This window comes from Chinchilla lanigera, unplaced genomic scaffold (assembly GCF_000276665.1).
Source record: "Chinchilla lanigera isolate Chin_1 unplaced genomic scaffold, ChiLan1.0 scaffold00009, whole genome shotgun sequence".
NCBI lineage: Eukaryota > Metazoa > Chordata > Mammalia > Rodentia > Chinchillidae > Chinchilla > Chinchilla lanigera.
Genome location: NW_004955410.1, coordinates 30473369 through 30489753, shown reverse-complemented (window position 1 = coordinate 30489753; position 16385 = coordinate 30473369). Strand labels below are relative to the sequence as shown.

The following is a 16385-nucleotide window of genomic DNA, read 5'->3' as shown; positions in this document are numbered from 1 at the left end:
AATAAAATTAATGTAAGAGTACATTTGTAATAAATAGCTCTATAAATCAGATTACATTTGGATGACATGAAAAAGTTTAAGTGAAGGAAAGTAAACAATTGTGTACTTTTTAAAGTTCTATGGTTGAAGATTTTGGTGTGAACTTGAGAACATCATCAAATATTTTATTATAAAAGCTCACAGACATTTTTCTAAAATTGCATTTGCTTAGGAAGGAGCCTTGTCTCACAAAAGCAATAAATTTCTATCACACATACTGAATTTTAAGCAGATTCTCAATTTGAAACCAAAATTGGTTAGAGAAGGGAATAATTCACAAATGTGAATTATTTTTGCATAATTATTTTTGCATATAATTCACAAATGTTCCTCACCAGTAAGAAAACCACTTAATACTCACAACTGTCACCAAATCTCAAAATTTTGACAACAAAAGACAGCTCACTGTTATGAAGAAAACAAAAATGCTTACTTTTAATATTGCCTACATCAAAGGTATGGTTAACTGACAACATGGCACGTCTTATGGAAGGGAGAATCTCTATTTGATATTTTTTAACCTTGATTTTATACAAGTACTTCTTTGCTTATGTAAAAAAAATCAAGCACAGCAGAGGTGAAGGGTACTTTGTTTATTTAATGGGCTTTTATAAGCATAAGTTTTTTGTCAGACGCTATTTTAACAGTTATCCCTGTGCTACCTCACTCAGTCCTCACAGTACCTGCCTCTGACGTAGGCACTGGTATTGTCTCATTATAGAGATTACCCTGAGGAACAGGGCAGTTATGCATCTTAACCAATGACCCCGAGTCCTGTGGAGATGCTGGAGCTGTGTTCAAAGCCAGGCTTGTAGGCTCCAGAGTCCTTGCTATCAGTCCTGACACTTGCCACCTTGTGTATGCATGTGATGACTGATAAAATACCCAGGGCTTGTTTTGCAATTCATCATGAAGACTTTTCCCCCCAGCTCAGTAATTTAAAAGTCATCCTTTGGTTTGAATTAGTCTGGCCTTTATTTTCTGCCTGTTTTCTTAATTTGTGTCATATGTAAATGGTGATAGCCAGTATCAAACATTCAGTTTTCATATCGCTGTACAGTGAATGGTTAGTTCTTTCCCTTGTTTTCAGATTCTTGTTTGTAGCTGTCATTTTTATTGATCTGTGAGCTCAAGACTTCTCTCTTGAATTCCTCTCTCTGTCTCCATAGTGCCTGGCTAGCACAGGGTTCCTCAGTGCCTGCCTATTGTCAAGAGTTGCAAAGCAGCAATTCAGTCTTTTCCCACTGAGACGCACCTGCCAGATACAGTTCACATGAGTGATTTCCATTCACATTCAGGGAAAGTGATTTAATGGCTATTATTCCACGCATATATACATTCACATAGTCATCACTATGTGATAAGTGACAGATGCCGGAAGATGGGACATTTGACTAATTAGTCAAATTCTACAGCATAATTCTACCTATTCTGTCTTTAATGAATATAGAGTTCTCAAAAAGTGAGCATTTGGAAAATGATACACATTCCTTCCCTTTGTGTACTATTTGTAGACTTCAGGTTGTTTAGAATAAACCTGAGATTACTATGTCTTATTTATGTTAGTATTCTCATAACTTAGCCTGGTATTTTTCATATAGTAGATTCTAAATAAATGCTTATAGAATTAAAAATAATCTTTATAATGCCTTAGTTCTATTAGGAAGGAAATTAAGAGGAATTTTTTATTGATTAGTTAGACCTATTGAAGTTTTTGCTTGCTAGGAAATAGAAGAAGATATTGCCAATATATATATATATTCTACCTAGTTCTCATTCTTTGGTTACTTCTTCCCTGAAAAAATGACTGAGACTTTTTAAAAAAATTCAGTGCCTGCCAATAATTTATGAATTTCTTCTTGCACCAGAAAAACAAGTGTTTTTGTGAGATAAGGAACATTTCAGCTACATCGTAGGCATGGATTGAAGTATAGGCAACTAGTCTCACCAGGTAAGTGATTATCTGTGCTTGACAGAGTGAGTGGTCTCAATGCCTGATGAGGCTGGTGACCTTGGCATATTTATCATCATTACCACAGGGGACAGCAACCAATATCTCTATTCTTGTGAATGCACAGTAAGAAAAAGAGACTATTTTAGCAGAAAATAATTTGTCTGTGGAGGTGTGCGCTGTGTGTATATGTGTGGGTGGGTGGGGGAGGTACAGAGTGACAGAGACTGAGAAAGAAACAGAAAGACAAGAGAGAGACACAGAGGGACAGAAAGAGTGGTGTCTTATATTTTCTTCCCTCTTTTAATTTTCTTCTATTTTTACTGCAGAGAGAAAATGACATTGGCTCTCATCTGAAGGCTCAGATTCATAACAGATACTCCAGTCTGCAAGACTTCGCAGAGCATAGTTTTTCCTAATAAGGGAGTGGAGCAAGGCTTCAAAATATGGCCAATCTGTGTTATCATCTCTAGAGTCTGTTGTCTGATTATGGGAGGCCAGAGGTTAGGGATGTGACCTGGGATAACGGTGGTGCTGACTTGCCCTACTCTATCCTGTGTGGTGCTGACTGTTTTCCACACTGGGACTTGAGTACACAGATCACTGAGCTGCTTTGATGATAGAGGATCAGGAGGGCTCAGAAGCCAGAGTAGGGACAGTGCTCAGTGCGCATGATACCAGTACAAGGCTACGAGCCACCCCAGGGTGGCTTTATTCCCAAGAAGAAGTGGTTGCTATTTGAATGAAGTTGCTAGGGCTGTCATAACAAAGAACCACAAACTGGACATAGCAGAAAGGTTCTGTCTTACAGCTCTGGAGGCTGAGAGTTCGAGATCTAAGTGTGGCAGAGTCCATGCGTTCTCAGGCTTTGCAAATTTTCTCATTGCCCACTCCCCCTCCTGGCTTCCTATGGTTTGCTCACAATCTTTAGAAGCCCTTGGCTTTAGACACATCACCCTGATCTCTACTTTATTTTCGCAACATGTCCTTCCTGCTTGCATCTCTGTGTTCAAATTTCCTGCTTTTATAAAGTCACCAGTCACATTGGATTAGGGACCACCTACTCTAGTATGACCTCATGGTAAGTAATTACATTCACAACAATCATATTTCCACCTAAGTTCACATAGTGAGGTACTAGAGGGTTAGAACATCAACATATGGATTGAGGGGGACATAATTCAACTCATCACAGCATTCAGTCCTAGAATGGTCGATTCAGTTGGGAACATCTTCTTGACTATTAATTAAACAGGGAGAGGCAGAAAAACAGAGGAAATGGTGGAACAGTTGATGTCTTCTGATGCAGAACTGGGGTATGGAAGAGTGAGCACTATGGGATGTGGTGGAAGGCTTCCTCCCTGCCCATCAAACAGTCATCCTTTTGATGACTCTGACAGCATCTCAATTGGAAAAGGACCTAGGGGTCAAGGAGGATTTAAGCCTCAAAAGCGTTTGCAAACTACCTATGGTATGTGAATTTCAGCTGCCCAGGAAAAATCACCCAAAGCCCTTGACCTTATGTCATCAGAAATAGGGTGCATTCACCCCAAAGGCCTTCCTTCTCTCCTGAGCTCCCCAACATGGTAAGGGTTGATCAGGAAGGAACAGTCCCTTGAAGAGTCCTGTCCTTTCAGCTACTTCACTTCCTAATAGTGCAGTGTTTTTAAAATACATTTTCTATTTCCTTAATGAATGCCGGGTGCTGGTGTTTGTTAGGTACTTGTACATATTATGTCAGTTCTCACAGAAGCCAATAACATTACTGTAGGTTGATCATTATTAATGCAAAAACCTAACATCCAAAACATTTTGAGCACCAACATGACAGCACCAATGGAAAATTCTTCATGTGACCTCGTATGACAGGTTGGGGTCAAGAACATGGAAAATATTCTATAAGATGACCTTCAGGCTCTGTGCATGAGATCTATATGAAACATAAATGAATTTTGTGTTTAGACTTAGGTCCTACCCAGATATCTCCTAATATATACAAAAACTTCCAAAATACAAAAAAAAAAAAATCTAAAATCCATAATACTTCTGGTCCCAAGAACTTCAAGGGTACTCAACTTGTGTTCCCACTTTCTAAGTGAAGTAATCAAGGCTCATATTTTGAAGACTTCCCCAGGCCTCACAGGAGGCAAATCCGGTGCACACCATATTTGGACGTTAGTCTTTGAGGCATGTAGATTGTTTTTCTTTTAATCTTTAATATCACACTGAGATATGAATTCATTTTGGTCTCCTGAGTAAAAAGAAGACATTGGATTTAGATGATCTCTTTGTGTTTGTATCACTGTAAAATGCATCTAAAATTATAATTTTTTATTTTCCTGTTTTGGTTATAAGAAGGAGAGGATGGAGGCTGTCCATATGCATGTTTTAGATGGAATTTCAACATCTTATCCTGGAATTTCCTGGTTGTCAACCAAGTATGTAGATTTTTGTATCCCAGAAGGTCATCTATTTTTGCCAGCGATGGACTTGTACTCTGGTCCTTTGAGGGGCAATCCCTTTGGAACCTCACATTTTTCTTTTCTCTTCTTCAAGGGTCCCTCTACTTCTACTTTTTTGCCCACAATCAGACCTGACCAGGCACAGCCTCATTTGTATCTGGCCAACAAGTGACAGATTGTTGGTGTCACTGGCCAAAGAAGCACACTGATCTCTTTGCTGAGACTGGCTTCCAGTCTGGGCACCTCTGCTGGGGAACGATGTGGGCCAGCCATCTGGCTTTGACTGATTTAGTTCAGGAAGATGAGCTTGTTGGTGGATATGATAATGATGCCAATAAAACTCAATCACTGGGTCCCAGAGGACCATAGCAAGCAATAATAAATTAGGAAACATGAGGTCTGGAGTTATCTAAACTGAAATTATAATGGGGATATTGAAAAACAAACAAACAAAAATCCTAAGCATTCATTTAATTATAGATGCTACAGTGTTCCCCACCAAGAATTAGTTCATCAACTAACCCTTTGTTCTCGTTATAAAAGGATATGCCTGAGACACAGCCAAGAACATTTTCTGTTAATTACTTGGTATTGTTGCGTCCCCAGAGTACACCTGGCTTCTGGGTAATGGTACCCAGGGAGGAAGCGGCCGCCTGGAAGGGCCTCCCAAGGCCACTACACTAATCCATAGGGCTCACAGATGCCTGGAGCCCATGGCCTTGGGTTTCAGGTTGACATCCATAGCCAGAGTTTGAATGGGAGTTGTAACCTCAGAAGGTCCAGCTAGCACTTAACCGCTGACATCCATCAGGAATGTCAAGGCTTGCATTGTCTTGTTAATTGGAACCAGCTTTCCTGCTATCAGATCCCTTTTCATTCCTAACCTTTCCACCCTGTCTTTTTTCCTTTGTGTGACAGTTTATGGCCTCTCCTGTTTGTGCCTTCTGCTTGTGAGTGGTACACTACAAAGCTGCTGGTGGGGCAAAGATATCTCTGCTCACCTCCATACCAGGCTTGGACCTGGGAGAATTTGTTAACGTTTCTTCTCCAGAATGCATGCCAAGTGCATGAAGGGAGAAAGGACATTAAGGTAGTCTAGCTGCAGACTGTGATCCATCCCTAGATAATTTTAAAATTAAAATGCTTTGTCACCGGTCATTACTGCCCTTCCCCATCACTGTGTGAAACACTAAAGGGCGGGATCATGCTGACTTCATGATCTTGTCAGGCAGCCAGCTCCTGACCCAAACTGGGCACAAAAGAATCTCCCAGGAGTCAGAGCATCAGCCAGTTGTTTGCTGGTGCTAGAGCTTGGCAGCGGTAGAGCCCTGGAATTTGGGCATCACTTTGGACCATCTGTACAGACTGTGAGACAGTGCGAGGGCAGTTTAGCAATGAATTAGATGTTAAGAGATGCAGAGACCAAGACTTCCTAGCTCCATAGAGACGGACCAGTCGCTGCTTGGGTTCTGGGTGACTGTCTCCTTCCTGCTGCTAGACCCCTCTGCAATTTGGCTCTTCCTTATTTGTGCTTTATTATATATCTTTATGTTTTTCCAGTAAGCTCTCTAGTTTTGCTTTGACTACTCTTAAGAGCTTGTTTTCTGGTTTCTTTTCTTTTTTAACTTGTGAACGATCCCTAGGAGGTTACTATCTACCAGTATATTCTTGGGCTTGGATGGCATTTGACAGTAGGACCATGAATGGTTGTACTGTGGTATTTATTTATTTATTTATTTATTCATTCATTCATTCATTCATGTTTTGCAGCACTGAGACTGCATGCAGTCTGAGCTAGGACACTGAGCTATGTCCTAGCTACTTTTTAATTTTTTTTTTTTAATGCAGATTCTCGTTAAGTTGGCCAGGCTGGGCTCAGCCTTGTGAGCCCTCTGCTTCAGCTGGCCTGCACCACTATTCCTGGCTGTACCACGACAGTTTGAATACAGTGGGCCTAGATACTAGCTGGTGAGAGTCAACCTGGCAGTGACAGTGACCTTCCTGGGGAAGGACTAACCCCTTTTCTAGCCGACGATCAGTCCTCTCCCCTTGGCCTTCCCCAGCTCTGGCACATGCCTTTGCTGTAAGCCCCTCAAACTGCATCTCAAGAGGCCTCCATCCTTTATCACCTCTCATCTAATTCAGCATTCAGCCAATGGCTTTTCCATGACTGTTGTCTCAGGGGCTTGAAAAAAATATCCTAAGACGCTCACAGATGATGAAAATGTAATGCATTATTGGACTCAAATAATACATTACAGAGGCAAGAGAACTGGCAATTTGCAGCACACTATCTTAGGACTCGCCAAATTAGGGAGGACTCTTCTCATTACAATGAGGCAGAAGCTTCAGGACATCCAGACACAAAAGCAGACAGAGGATTTTACTGTCCTTTTACTTCCCATGAAATACAATGCTAGGCAGTATTCATACTTTGCCCACACTGCTTCCTGCCCTTTGCCAAGGAGGGATTTCGTCGGACCTGCCAGCTGTTCCGGGGGCTGTGCTGAGTGGCTGGCTGGAAACTGGGGACACAGAAGGCCTTGCTCACTGCCGCAGCCAAGTGTGGGGCCTCGGTACGGGCAATCGGTGGCTTTCCCTCAGGCAGAACCCTGTGGGAATGTCTAGGCACAATGAAAGGCAAAGTTCTCTCTTACTGTCTGAAAAAGAGTAAAGGAGAAAAATCTCTGAATAAAGGATACTCAAAGAGGAGCTGGCATTCCTTACTGTTTTCACGTTCAGTATCTTATGGAAAATGTGCATGGATGTTGACGTAACTTGTTTAAGAAATATAATCACAATTTATTAATTTTGTCTTTTCCCCTTAGCAGGAAAACTCAGAATACAAGGTGTCTGGGTCAGCTCTACAACACAAACCCTGTACTAGCTATTTTGTATGTACCTCATTTAAGCATCTTGGGGATCCTACAGTTTGAATACATTACTAATTGTCTAAGATGTTAAGTGCCTGAAAAGTCACACAGCTGGTAAGTAACTGAGCTGGAGTGTGAATTCCAGTTTACTGGCTCTTAAAACCATACCAATTCCCCTGCACTCTGATATGGTATTTCTCAAACTTCCCACTTCAGGGTCAGGTGAATGCTTGTTAAAAATTTCATCCTGGGTCTCACTGCAGATCTGTAGAATTACAATCTTCTAGAAATGAGTACAGGAATTCTTTCCAGGTGAATCTAATCAGTCAAGTAAATGCTATTTTAATTCCTTACATGCTTGTCTTAATCCAGTAATCCTTAGCAAGCCAGGTCCTAAGAAAGTCTTTTCTTTCAATAAAAAAATTTTAATTTGGAATCATTTTGGATGTACATGTAAGTTGTAGAAATGAGAGAGTTCTCATATACTAATAAGACAGGAAGAGAGAGCATGGCTCAAACTGGTTGGTAAAGGAGGCAGGACAAGATCCTGGAACACGTGTAGAACAGTTCCCAAAACCTTGCATGTGGACTTCTCATGAAAACTCAGGTAGGTGTTTGATAAGATGACCTAGATGTGTCCTCAGCCTGAGGAGTGGGTGGTACAAAAAGGGCAGTCCACATTGGGTTTTTGCCACTGTGTTCTCTCTTGCATAGATGGCCCACACTCACCCTGTAGTGTGTACTTCTTTTTCTACCTTTAATAAAATTTTGCTATGGTTTGTGCTTGTCTTGATCAATTCTTTGCTCAGGAGAAAAAGAATCTAGAAATCACCTCAGAAGGAGACTCCAGCACCCCAAAACCTGACATCACTACCTTTTGCCTAGTTTCGCTCTAAAGCTAACATCTTGCAAACCATGTACATTTGTCAAAACTAAGAAAATAATGTTGAACAATTAATATTAACTGAACTTCAGGCTTTATTCAGATTTCACCAAAATTTACCTACATGTTTTTTTACCCAGGATCCAAAGCAGGATACTTCAGTGCCTTTACTGGAGAGCCTTTTGGTAGTATATATGTTCTGTACTAAAGCTAAACACGTATATATCTAACAGCATAGCAATTGCCCTCCTATATTCATGTGTAGCAAATGGCATGCACACAAATGTATACAGTAGCACTCTTTAGTGGAAGCAAAACCTAGAAACAACCCACTGATAATAGAATTGATAGATAAATTATAGACTATGTGATGGAATACTATATAGCAATAAGAAGGAACTATTTTGCATGTGTAAAAATGCTGGTGCATAGAGCAAATATCATTTTAGAAATGATACCATGCAAACAAGGGCACACACTGTATGTTTCCACTTCTATAAAATCAAGACAGGCAAAACTAATCTGTAGCATTTGAACTTGGGATAGGTTTAATGGACATGTTAGACACATTTTAATCCTTACAAAGAATACCTGAGAAAGGGGTAATTTTTTCACAGTTTTGGAAATTCTAGTTCATGCTCACTTGGTCCTATGTCTTTGGAAGAGGTTGTTCATCATGGCAGGAGTATAACCATCACCTCATGCAGGAAGTGAGAAAAGAGGACGGGACTGGGGTCCCATAGCCCCCTGTGGAGGGAGACCCCCAGGGACATAAAGACTTCCCACTAGGCTCCACTTCTTGAAGGTTCCACTGCCTCCTGAGAGCACCACCGTCGGCATCAAGCCTTTACCCCATGGGTCTTCAGACCCAAACTGAGGCAGTGGGGGAAGTGACTGGGAGGGGGCAAGAGCTGTGGGGGTTTCTGGACTATTCTATTTCTTGGTCTGGATGCTGGTAACACGGGTGGCTTTGCTTTGTGAAAATTCAAGCTATGCACTCAAGATTTGTGCAATCTTTTGTGTTTCTTTAAATTCATTTCTTACACACACACACTCACACACACACACACATGGGCTTCACCCTCACTGATTGAATCAGAACCTCCACAGCTTCTGCTCAGCCAGATAGATTTTTAAAAAGCCCCATAAGTGGTTCAAACAAGTAGGCCAGCTTCATGAATATGTGAACTGTGTAGTCACCAACAGTCACACTCAGCAGTGTGCGTGCCTTAACGCTGGCACGTCTTGAACTTGTAATTGTTTTGTTTGACCTGTGTTTTGTAGGTGAAGTTCTGCATACCATGCATGTCTGCTGCTCCCTGCAATGTCATTCCAGGCCAGTGGACTCACAGCTGTAGGTATAGAGAGAGACTCAACACCATGCCAAGGTAAGGGTGTCAAGTCTGTAACTGAGTAGGCAGGGAGCTGATGGTCCCAAAGACCATGCTCTCTTCCAACCAGAAGTTACTTCAGATTCAGAAAGAAGGCAAAGAGTTCTGTAAATACAGCAAGTCAAGGACCCCGATCATATCCTACTTTATACCTGTTAGGTCCATGCAGTAAGCAACCATTTACCCTGGAAATGATGGTTCAAAGGGAAAGGAAAAGAGAGGACAGCCTGAGTCCTTTCCCTCTGGTCCATGCTTCCTCATCTGCAAGCTCGGGACAGAAACTGGGGTTGAATGTGCACATAGCTACTGTTCTGGTAAGAATGAGATTCATATGCATGCACAAGCCAGCAAACACAAATTGTATAATTCATGTGATTTTTTTTTTTTTGAGACAGGGTCTCTCTGTGCAGTTCAGGCTGGCCTTGTTCTCACTTTGTAGCCCAGGCTTGTCTCAAACTTGCAACGATCCTCCTGCCTCAGCCTCCCGAGTGCTGGGATTATAGGCGTGAGCCACCACACCCAGCCCAATTCATGTGATTTCATGCATAGAGTTAAATGCTCTTCCATTTGTCTTTAGCATTGGCAGTGAATACTATAAAGATGAACATGATAAAATCATGCTCATAATTTAAAATTCTAAATTTTATTTACTTAGAGGGACACTAAGTAATGAAAAGCACATAACAGGTCAAGTTGCAGGCTGGAGAAGGTGGCAAAAACTTTGTTAGTTCCTTAGCTGCGCTCCCTCCAGCTTGTGAACAGAGAGCCCCACATTTTTATTTTGCACTGATTCCCAAGACTTATGCAGCCAGTGCTGCTGACCTCTGACCCAGAGCTGCTGAGTCAGCGAAGCCCCTGAATTGCTGGGGCCCACGAGTGGAAGAGCACTTGGAGGAGACTTCCTGCCATTCAGCACAATGACAGCAGTGGAGGAGGCTCATTCTACTTTAACCACCCCTGCCTGCTCGCCTGACCCAGGCGTCCCTGGATAACTGCTAGATAAGGCCCAGGGCCCAGCAGGAGTCCTGTTGGATCTTCCCAGTGGCCAAGAGCTTTTGATGTGAAAAGTGAAACAGCAAAGGCCACATCAAGTGGCACTTTGACATTTGACCTGGCCCAGGAGTCTGGCTTTTTCATGTACCACTCTATGTCCGACTACTTCATTGTTTAGGTGCACCGGTGGGCAACTTTTCTTTTTGGCTTAAGTATGAAATCAAAGAAGTATCTTTTGCATCCGCTCTCCCTGCCAATTCATTCAACACAAATGGGCGTGTCTGTGCAAAGGCAGCTCAGTGGGTTTGGGACAGCAGCTTTAATTTATGTCTAAAAACAAATTAGCCTAATGGAGCAGAACAAATACAAATGGTAGTACAGCCAACATGCCCCCAGAAACCAAGCGTGGCTCTGAGGCCAGTTAATGAGCTCGATGCCGTGTTCTACTCGGAAATGCTCTTTGCCATGTGCCTTTTTGGGTGAGCTGTTCCTTTTGAAAAAGATTGTCAGCAGGGGTGTGAAGTCTATCCTTTCCCATGGAGTGGTCCATGGGGCACATGGAGACAGATGCCGGCTTTAAGTATGGGCTGCAATGCTTCATGTGCCAGGTAAGTGTGGGTGACAGGGTGCAGGATTGCTGGTCCTTGTCCTGGTAGGACACTAGACCAAGGTTGGGCACAATGACATGTTGGCAGCTGGGACCTCACCCCACAGCCTGCCGGTCACTGTTTCACCATCCTCTTTCCCTTTTGCTCCCCACCCAGCCTCACCAGCTGCAGCTCCCACCCACTCCTAACTTAGACTCAAGCAGCATCTTGTTTTTGGAATTGTACAGTTGTTTCCCACCTGGCCTTCCACCTCCTTCAACCTACCTGCTATGTAAAGGAATGAAAGAATTCCTTTAAAAACTCAACTTTGATTGTTCAGATCCTTGGATTAAAATCCATTATCGTGGAGTTGTGAGGATACCGTTTTTCCCTTTGGTACTTGCTCTGGTCTCAGTGTGCTGCCCAAATTCGTTCACTGAAATTTCATCACCAATTTGATGGTGCTAAGGGGTGGGGCCGTCAGGAAGTGATTAGTCACTGAGGCAGAGTTCTCAGGAACGGGATGGATGCCTTTATAAAAGATATGAAAGGAGTGCTTAAGGCCTTTCTGCTCCCATCATGTGAGGCTGCAGCCTTGAAGCTGCCATCTTGGAAGCGGAACCCAGTCCCTCACAAGACCCTGAGCCCGCCAAGGGCTTGCTGTTGGACTTCCAGCCTCCAGAAGAGTGAGGAATACATTTCTGTTATTTTTTTTAAGTAGCCAGTCTCAGGTGTTCTGTTACATCAGCACAAATGGATTAGGATAGTACTCAAGGTCCCTACTGCTCTTTCTGGACCGTTTTCCCCTCATCTACCAGCAAGACTTGTTCCCTTGCCTCCTTCAGAACGTGTTTCAAGTGTTCAAACCAAAATGTACACTGTATTTTGCCCTAGCACTCACTGCATAACTCATGCTACACTTCAGTCATGTCCTTTATGTCTTCTCTTCACCCTCACCCTTACTCACCCTGGGTCATTATCGCATCTGTGAAGGCAGGGACTTGTCTCGGTTTTGTTTGCTGCTGCATTCCCACCCCTAGCACATTGTCTGGCCCACTGTCTGAGTTCAATAACTATTTCTTCATTGGGTCTGAGCCTAGCTGACTTCTCTAGCTTTATTCCCTGCCACATCCCTGCAAAGTCCCTGTGCCCCAGCCACACTCCATCCACAAGGAGCTGCGTTGTGCCTCCACACATTAGCACATACGACCTGCTACTGGCAGGGAACAAACTAGCACTCACATAGTTCAGTCTTCTATCCACGGGGCTTCACTTGTTATTTCCTTCAAAGAACTCCTTGCAGAAGATTTTCCCCAACTTCCTAGGAACTGAATGCGGCTTCTGCATTCCTGAAGACTCCAGCTTCCTGGTGCCTGGCCTGTTCCAAAACAAACTTCTCCTCAATTTGCCAAGCTCTGAATTCCTTACATTAACGACAGTGTCGTCTGATTAACTATAGCATAGGTGTTAGGTATGAAGACTTTGACGAGGTTTTGATTTACTCAGACAAAAATAATTCATTCTGGGAAAATTCCATGATACTGTCTTTGTCATAAAAAAAATGCAAACACATAAAATAGCAATAATAGTCCAATAAAAGGAACTAAGCACAGGAAACAGAGAGAGAGTAAGAGAGAGAGAGAGAGACAGAGAGAGAGACAGAAAGAGAGAGAGAGAGAGAGAATGAGAATCACTAGAGGAGTCAGGAAGGACATAGTAACCTTCCAGGTCAGGCCCCAGGCCCAAGAGACCAACCCTCCTCTTCCACCCAGGCTGACCTCCTAACAGCAAGACAGCTACAGACCCTTATAATCCAATCATTTTCCAGAGGTCCCACCTATGATTAAACAAGGCTTTAGGGGGACATCTAGGTATGAACCATAACATTTATCATCTACTTTTGTGGCTTAGAAATTATCAGTCGTTCACAATGTTGCTTTTTATTCTTAGTTTAATTATTTTAAAGCATATCTTAGACACCATTTCATTTCACTGTATTTCAAAATACCTCATGGGTATAGAATATTATATGTAGTGGGTATACATAGACCCATACATATATTTATTCATATCTATATCCATACATATATTTATTCATATCCATACCCACAATATCCTTAGCATCCCTAACAAAACTAACAATAATTCACTAAAAATATAATAAAATTTTCAGAGGTGTTTGTGAGACAGCTTTTCTGTACTTCTGTAATTATATAACGGAACAGAAGTAATGCCCTACTAAGAAAGATATGTGTATGCATTTCACCTCACACATTTTAGCTGGAAGCTTAAAATGCCTCATCCTTTCTTTCTGGGTTGCTTGTGAAATTGTCTTCTTGAGAGCCTCTCAGTCAGTACTGCTTTGGAGAATTGGGTCCCCCCAACCATCTGCCAGCCCAGGGAAGACTGGCACCTGTGCGCCCCATCTGTAGTGGCCTGAAGGCCAAGGTTAAGGATGGGTTTATGGGGTGAGGTATTCCATTTTCTAGTTTCCTTTTGGCCCTGGTATCTCATAGACATAAAGACGGGTAGCCATGAGGGGAAGACATTCAGATTAGCTCAAGCCTTCTAAGTCCCAGTGTCACGTACCTGTCTCATAGGGCCAGGGAGAGCCCATCAAATAGACATCAGACTTGAAGAACAATATGCCTGGCAGAGCCTCTTTTGCCTACAAAAGCACTTAGCGCTGGGTGTGTCCTCCCTGCAGGATTCTCCTGGCTGCTTCGAAGGCCAGTGCTGGGGAGCCTGGAGCTCATAACTACTCCAACCACACAGCGATCCCCCCCTTTTTGGAGCCTTCCCTGCCCACCCCTGAAGATCATTTCCTTTCCTTCTCAAGCACTGCTTGTTTTTGCTCGTTGCTAAGCAGCAAGGCGCTCCCTGGCTGCGGGCGGCCGCCTCTCCTCTGGCTGTGTGATTCACATTCAGATTCAAATTAACCCCATGTGGCCAGACATCCATTAAAAACCTGGAGCTGTGTGTCTGTAGGGAGGAGCCCCTCCAGCAGCCCGTAACAAGCCTCACCCTGCTCTTTTCTAGCACTGTTCCCTTTCTTGAAGGCAGGGACAAGGGGTGGAGGAGTCTCCATGGCCACCACAGGCACTTGGCTTTGAGTTCTGGCCCCACCACCTACCGCAGCAACCCAATGACTTTTAAGAAGTGACTGGCTCTTTCCAACTAAGTCTTGGTTTTCTCAGTTGTCAAAGGGGGTAATAACATAACAGCTTCTGCAAGTGTCCATTCTGAGGCTTGAAGGAGTCCAGTGTGCAGAATGTTCTGCAAAGTCCACTACGTGGTAAGAACTCAGGTTAGGTGCTACTAATACAATAGGGAGGGCACTGACATATCTATTGTTTGGTTACTTTTCTCATCCCTGGACAATCCTGACACCAATAACTTAAAGGAGGACAGGCTTATTTTGGTACGCAGCTTGTGTAAGTTTCAGTCTTTGGTCAGCTGGTTCCGAAGCAGGATGGCATGGGACAGGGGCAAGGAAGAGAAACAGCTGCCCAAGGCACGGCATAAAGGAAGGAGAGAGAGAGAGAGGTGCACGGGCGGAGCCAGGAAGGAGATCTAACCTTTCAAACTGCATCCTTCCAGGCCCCACCTCCTAACACCAATTCAGCTATAAATTCCAGTAATCCAATCACCTTCCGAAGGTCTCATGTATGACTAAACGAGGCTTTAGGAGGACAGCTAGACATAAACCACAACACTTACCATCTGTGTCTACAACAGTATTAGTGATCTGCTTGACCTGGTAATATTTCTACTTTGGGCTGAAACACAGAGAAAGAGAGATAGAGCAACTTGTTCAGTGACAAACAGCTAACCTTGCACCGCAGTCTGCTTCCCTAATGACTGACATGTTACATTTCTACTGCTTTGTCACTGGGTCCCAGAGATATCTAAATCTCAAAATCAAGTCTACCCCATTTTCTTTGGAAAAGAGAAATTATTTACAAGCAAATGACTCCATGGCTCTTGCTTCTTGCTTTGAAACAGCTTCACTTCTGATCGATACTAAATCATCCCCAAGATGCAAATGACGTGTGCACCTATTCTCAGGCTGGCTTAATGGAAATGAACAAATAATAAGGACTTCGATCCAAGCGGGGACAGCAGAAATGGAACAGGAAAAAATTGACCTTGAAGTACATGGTACTACACCATGCGTCCAATCCATGTGACGGGGCCATAAGAAAGCTGAATTTCATAAAGGAAAAGATAATGAGAGGGTGTCTTACCACCCATGAAAAAGTAGACGATTTAAAATCTTTTCCTACAGCCTCTTAATGATACTAATTCCCACACGGCTCTCTCTTTTTAGAGTCAGCTCCTTCAGCTGGTTGCCAAGAAGGCAGAGGCACACATGGACTCCTTGAAACTACTCTTTCACTTTAGGCTGTTTTTAGCCCCAGGCTGTGCTTCACCAAAGCCTAGTCCTGGTCTCTCCCGGGAACCAAGTGAGCAGAAGTATGACAGGATTTCCAACTCTAAGACCACTCAACACTAAGTGGCATTTGGGTATTATTTTCATAATTTTTGTTATACCCTGCACTATTACTTAGTGAATTTTTTAAAAAATTTACTCAGCTTGTAATTTGCAAAGTTTAAAAATACTATTAGATTAGTTAAGGTGGGATATGCTTTGCTGCAATAACAAATAAACCCAGAAGCTGGAGTTGCTTAATACAGCAAAGGTTTATTTTTTATTCTTGTAAGATATGATGGTAGCCAGATGACTTTCCATGGCAGCTTTTCTTGAAGATACACAGTGAAATTTAGGTCCTGGCTCCCTCTGTCCTGCAATGCCACCTTCTCAAAAAATGGTTTCTGAGCCACTTATACGGAGGAAGAGTGGCTGGCGGGCTGTACACTGGCTTCTCAGTGCTGTGGGAACCCACATGGTTTCCTCTGATGTTCCACTGGTCACAGGGCCTCTCCTGGCTGCAAAGAGCTGGAAGTAGACATGGCACAGGGCTAAGCTCAACTGCCTCTGCCGCACTGATGGAAAGTGAAAGATAGACATTGCCACTGGCCGTGAAGGAGAAGGCTCACCAGCGGCAGTCAGGAGAGCAATGTATTTAATTTTGGACAGGTATTTTTACCCCTGAACATCGTAGTCTGAGATTTAGTTTGTCCAAAAAATACTATGTGGGTAGATGAGAGAAAGAGAGAGACAGAGACAGAGACAGAGACAGAG

General features: G+C 43.0%; 1 long non-coding RNA gene across 2 annotated transcripts in view; it reads right to left on the bottom strand.

Moving 5' to 3' along the window:
* Positions 1–14006, bottom strand: part of LOC102015815 — a 38550-nt gene extending 24544 nt beyond the window's left edge. The window contains exons 1-2 of one of the 2 annotated variants that reach the window (XR_001232752.1): positions 13769–14006; positions 12422–12701 (exon numbers count right to left, since the gene is read on the bottom strand). This is a non-coding gene — a long non-coding RNA (uncharacterized LOC102015815). The remainder of the gene's footprint in view (positions 1–12421; positions 12702–13768) is intronic. The other variant, XR_259892.2, reaches the window with a different exon arrangement.
* Between the last annotated feature and the right edge of the window lie 2379 nt (positions 14007–16385).